The sequence below is a fragment of the Ylistrum balloti genome, unplaced genomic scaffold (genome assembly GCF_031769215.1).
Source record: "Ylistrum balloti isolate Yb309-2 unplaced genomic scaffold, AGI_CSIRO_Ybal_v1 Utg369988, whole genome shotgun sequence".
Lineage (NCBI taxonomy): Eukaryota > Metazoa > Mollusca > Bivalvia > Pectinida > Pectinidae > Ylistrum > Ylistrum balloti.
Genome location: NW_026782072.1, coordinates 812,368 through 819,295, shown reverse-complemented (window position 1 = coordinate 819,295; position 6,928 = coordinate 812,368).

Here is a 6,928-nt window from a genome sequence, read left to right as displayed (position 1 = left end):
ACCACCTAGATCCTATTCTTACACTCTACCACCTAGATCCTATTCCTCCCCCCTACCACCTAGATCATATTCCTAATCTCTACCACCTAGATCCTATTCTTACACTCTACCACCTAGATTCTATTCTTACACTCTACCACCTAGATCCCATTCCTACCCCATACCACCTTGATCCTATTCCTAACCTCTACCACCTAGATCCTATTCCTCCCCCCTACAACCTAGATCCTATTCCTACCCCTTACCACCTAGATCCTATTCCGACCCCCTACCACCTAGATCCTATTCTTACACTCTACCACCTAGATCCTATTCCTCCCCCCTACCACCTAGATCCTATTCTTCCACTCTACCACCTAAATCCTATTCTTCCCCCCTACCACATAGATCCTATTCGTACCCCCTACAACCTAGATCCTATTCCTACCCCCTACCACTTAGATCCTATTCCTACCCCCTACCACCTAGATTCTATTCCTACCCCCTACCACCTAGATCCTATTCTTCCACTCTACCACATAGATCCTATTCCTCCCCCCACCACATAGATCCTATTCGTACCCCCTACAACCTAGATCCTATTCCTACCCCCTACCACCTAGATCCTATTCCTACCCCCTACCACCTAGATCCTATTCTTCCACTCTACCACCTAGATCCTATTCCTACCCCCTTCCACCTAGATCCTATTCTTACACTCTACCACCTAGATCCTATTCCTCCCCCTACCACCTAGATCCTATTCCTACCCCCTTCCACCTAGATCCTATTCCTACCCCCTACCACCTAGATCCTATTCCTACCCCCTACCACCTAGATCCTATTCTTCCACTCTACCACCTAGATCCTATTCCTCCCCCCCTACCACATAGATCCTATTCGTACCCCCTACAACCTAGATCCTATTCCTACCCCCTACCACCTAGATCCTATTCCTACCCCCTACCACCTAGATCCTATTCTTCCACTCTACCACCTATATCATATTCCTCCCCCCTACCACCTAGATCCTATTCCTACCCCCTTCCACCTAGATCCTATTCTTACACTCTACCACCTAGATCCTATTCCTCCCCCCTACCACCTAGATCCTATTCCTACCCCCTTCCACCTAGATCCTATTCCTACCCCCTACCAACTAGATCCTATTCCTACCCCCTACCACCTAGATCCTATTCTTCCACTCTACCACCTAGATCCTATTCCTCCCCCCTACCACATAGATCCTATTCGTACCCCCTACAACCTAGATCCTATTCCTACCCCCTTCCACCTAGATCCTATTCCTACCCCCTACCACCTAGATCCTATTCTTCCACTCTACCACCTAGATCCTATTCCTCCCCCTACCACCTAGATCCTATTCCTACCCCCTTCCACCTAGATCCTATTCCTACCCCCTACCACCTAGATCCTATTCCTACCCCCTACCACCTAGATCCTATTCTTCCACTCTACCACCTAGATCCTATTCCTCCCCCTACCACATAGATCCTATTCGTACCCCCTACAACCTAGATCCTATTCCTACCCCCTACCACCTAGATCCTATTCCTACCCCCTACCACCTAGATCCTATTCTTCCACTCTACCACCTAGATCCTATTCCTCCCCCCTACCACATAGATCCTATTCGTACCACCTACAACCTAGATCCTATTCCTACCCCCTACCACCTAGATCCTATTCTTCCACTCTACCACCTAGATCCTATTCCTCCCCCCTACCACCTAGATCCTATTCCTACCCCCTTCCACCTAGATCTTATTCCTACCCCCTACCACCTAGATCCTATTCTTCCACTCTACCACCTAGATCCTATTCCTCCCCCCTACCACCTAGATCCTATTCCTACCCCCTTCCACCTAGATCCTATTCTTCCACTCTACCACCTAGATCCTATTCCTACCCCCTACCACCTAGATCCTATTCCTAACCCCTACCACCTAGATCCTATTCTTACCCCCTACCACCTAGATCTTATTCCTACCCCCTATCACCTAGATCCTATTCCTACCCCCTATCACCTAGATCCTATTCCTACCCCCTACCACCTAGATCCTATTCCCCCCTACCACCTAGATCCTATTCTTACCCCCTACCACCTAGATCCTATTCCTCCCCCCTACCACCTAGATCTTATTCCTACCCCCTACCACCTAGATCTTATTCCTACCCCTATCACCTAGATCCTATTCCTACCCTCTACCACCTAGATCCTATTCCTACCCCCTACCACCTAGATCTTATTCCTACCCCCTACCACCTCCCATTCATACTAAACACTACCCACAGGTTACACCTTAAGAACAAGCTACCTCTATATCCTATCACAACATCTTAATTCTTTCTTTATCCCTATCTTACTCATGTATGCTGCAAACTACCCTAAATCATTTGTCCTGGTACTTCCCCTATCCCTATTCCCTACTCAATACACTCTACCCCTGTTCTTACTTCTGCATCCAGCATTCTCCGTCTACCATTACACCCTACCATAGAGACTTATTTCTCAATATTTACATTAAATTGCATATGTAGCTACGCTCTACCAACTACACGCCCAACTAAGGCTTTTCCCACCCTTCTACCTCCAGACACCGCAGCATTAACAATTTACCTTGCGCTAACCAGAACACCTTCTCCTCTAGAATCTTAACACTTAAATCCTCGTCTTACAACCTAAACATTCCTCTAAATCCCTCAACCAAACTACTAGCCAATCTATTGACCACCCTACACCGTTTTCTACCCCAACTCCTTTACCCATACACAATCATCCAACCCTAAAAGGACCCCCTACACCCTCTACCAATCTTAGCACCCCACCTCTACACCATAATCCAACACTAAAACCCTCTACCTTTTCTCTAATCCTACTACCTTATCAAATACTTAATTAATCTTTCCCTACACCCTAATTTAACACTAAGCTCCGCCCATACACCCTATCCTAACACTTTGTTCCGCCCTTAACACCCTAACCTAACACTTAGTTCCACCCATACACCCTATCCTAACACATTGTTCCGCCCTTAACACCCTAATCTATCACAGCTACATCCCTACACCCTATCCTAACACTTTGTTCCGCCCCTACACCCTAATCAATGTCACCACGGTGTTTACATTTCATACATTGGATATACCTAAACATCAAGGTCACCACGGTGTTTACATTTCATACATTGGATATACCTAAACATCAATGTCACCACGGTGTTTACATTTCATACATTGGATATACCTAAACATCAATGTCACCACGGTGTTTACATTTCATACATTGGATATAACTAAACATCAAGGTCACCTTGGTGTTTACATTTCATACATTGGCTATACCTAAACATCAAGGTCACCTTGGTGTTTACGTTTCATACAATATTCAGTAGGTATTGTAATTCTCCTACTTTTTTTTTCACTTGTCGAATAGCAAAGCTTGATCTTAATGTCATTATTTAAGAACATAATTTACTTTAATTGTAATTGTACGGTTTCTTTAGACAACCTTTTTTAAAATCCTGGGGTTATTTAGGATATATTGATCATTGTTATTGGTTAAAGGTTTTGTGAAGACATCTCTATTAATTGTCAAGCTCAAGCCTATATTGTGTGGGTAAAGAAACCGACTTGTTTCGCATGTCATTTCAATCCGGGCTGTGTTGTAGGGGAGGTAACTCGAGAATAAAGTTTTATCATTAGATCTGACAAATTTGATAAAAACCTGATTGCATTTATAGCAGAAGATTGATAAAAACCTTTCAACTTTTATAGTAACAGATTGATAAAAACCTGATTACTTAAGTAACAGATTGATAAAAACCTAATTACTTAAGATAAAAACCTGATTACTTAAGTAACAGATTGATAAAAATCTGATTACTTAAGTAACAGATTGATAAAAACCTAATTACTTAAGTAACAGATTGATAAAAACCTAATTACTTAAGTAACAGATTGATAAAAACCTAATTACTTAAGTAACAGATTGATAAAAATCTGATTACTTAAGTAACAGATTGATAAAAACCTGTTTACTTAAGTAACAGATTGATAAAAATCTGATTACTTAAGTAACAGATTGATAAAAATCTGATTACTTAAGTAACAGATTGATAAAAATCTGATTACTTAAGTAACAGATTGATAAAAATCTGATTACTTAAGTAACAGATTGATAAAAATCTGATTACTTAAGTAACAGATTGATAAAAATCTGATTACTTAAGTAACAGATTGATAAAAACCTAATTACTTAAGTAACAGATTGATAAAAATCTGATTACTTAAGTTGATAAAAATCTGATTACTTAAGTAACAGATTGATAAAAACCTAATTACTTAAGTAACAGATTGATAAAAACTAATTACTTAAGTAACAGATTGATAAAAATCTGATTACTTAAGTAACAGATTGATAAAAACCTAATTACTTAAGTAACAGATTGATAAAAATTACTTAAGTAATTACTTAAGTAACAGATTGATAAAAACCTAATTACTTAAGTAACAGATTGATAAAAATCTGATTACTTAAGTAACAGATTGATAAAAACCTAATTACTTAAGTAACAGATTGATAAAAATCTGTAATTACTTAAGTAACAGATTGATAAAAACCTAATTACTTAAGTAACAGATTGATAAAAATCTGATTACTTAAGTAACAGATTGATAAAAACCTAATTACTTAAGTAACAGATTGATAAAAACCTAATTACTTAAGTAACAGATTGATAAAAACTGATTACTTAAGTAACAGATTGATAAAAACCTAATTACTTAAGTAACAGATTGATAAAAATCTGTTTACTTAAGTAACAGATTGATAAAAACTAATTACTTAAGTAACAGATTGATAAAAATCTAATTACTTAAGTAACAGATTGATAAAAACCTAATTACTTAAGTAACAGATTGATAAAAACCTTAAGTAACAGATTGATAAAAACTAATTACTTAAGTAACAGATTGATAAAAACTAATTACTTAAGTAACAGATTGATAAAAACCTAATTACTTAAGTAACAGATTGATAAAAATCTGTTTACTTAAGTAACAGATTGATAAAAACCTAATTACTTAAGTAACAGATTGATAAAAACCTAATTACTTAAGTAACAGATTGATAAAAACCTAATTACTTAAGTAACAGATTGATAAAAATCTAATTACTTAAGTAACAGATTGATAAAAATCTGATTACTTAAGTAACAGATTGATAAAAATAAAAATCCTGATTACTTAAGTAACAGATTGATAAAAATCTGAATTACTTAAGTAACAGATTGATAAAAACCTAATTACTTAAGTAACAGATTGATAAAAACCTAATTACTTAAGTAACAGATTGATAAAAATCTGATTACTTAAGTAACAGATTGATAAAAATCTTTACTTAAGTAACAGATTGATAAAAACCTAATTACTTAAGTAACAGATTGATAAAAACCTAATTACTTAAGTAACAGATTGATAAAAACCTAATTACTTAAGTAACAGATTGATAAAAATCTGTTTACTTAAGTAACAGATTGATAAAAACCTAATTACTTAAGTAACAGATTGATAAAAATCTGATTACTTAAGTAACAGATTGATAAAAACCTGATTACTTAAGTAACAGATTGATAAAAACCTGATTACTTAAGTAACAGATTGATAAAAACCTAATTACTTAAGTAACAGATTGATAAAAATGATAAAAACAGATTGATAAAAATCTGAAAGTAACTAATTACTTAAGTAACAGATTGATAAAAACCTAATTACTTAAGTAACAGATTGATAAAAATCTTTACTTAAGTAACAGATTGATAAAAACCTGATTACTTAAGTAACAGATTGATAAAAATCTGATTACTTAAGTAACAGATTGATAAAAATCTGATTACTTAAGTAACAGATTGATAAAAACCTAATTACTTAAGTAACAGATTGATAAAAACCTGATTACTTAAGTAACAGATTGATAAAAACCTAATTACTTAAGTAACAGATTGATAAAAACCTAATTACTTAAGTAACAGATTGATAAAAACCTAATTACTTAAGTAACAGATTGATAAAAACCTAATTACTTAAGTAACAGATTGATAAAAACCTAATTACTTAAGTAACAGATTGATAAAAACCTAATTACTTAAGTAACAGATTGATAAAAACCTAATTACTTAAGTAACAGATTGATAAAAACCTAATTACTTAAGTAACAGATTGATAAAAATCTGATTACTTAAGTAACAGATTGATAAAAATCTGATTACTTAAGTAACAGATTGATAAAAACCTAATTACTTAAGTAACAGATTGATAAAAACCTAATTACTTAAGTAACAGATTGATAAAAATCTGATTACTTAAGTAACAGATTGATAAAAACCTAATTACTTAAGTAACAGATTGATAAAAACCTAATTACTTAAGTAACAGATTGATAAAAACCTTACAACATTTATAGTATCAAATTGATAAAAACCTTTCAACTTTTATAGTAACAGATTGATAAAAACCTAATTACTTAAGTAACAGATTGATAAAAATCTGATTACTTAAGTAACAGATTGATAAAAATCTAATTACTTAAGTAACAGATTGATAAAAACCTAATTACTTAAGTAACAGATTGATAAAAACCTAATTACTTAAGTAACAGATTGATAAAAATCTGATTACTTAAGTAACAGATTGATAAAAACCTAATTACTTAAGTAACAGATTGATAAAAACCTAATTACTTAAGTAACAGATTGATAAAAACCTAATTACTTAAGTAACAGATTGATAAAAATCTGATTACTTAAGTAACAGATTGATAAAAATCTGATTACTTAAGTAACAGATTGATAAAAACCTTACAACATTTATAGTCCGTTCTTATATATATTCTTTATAAAAGTAAGGAACAAATGTTATTTGTTTTTAG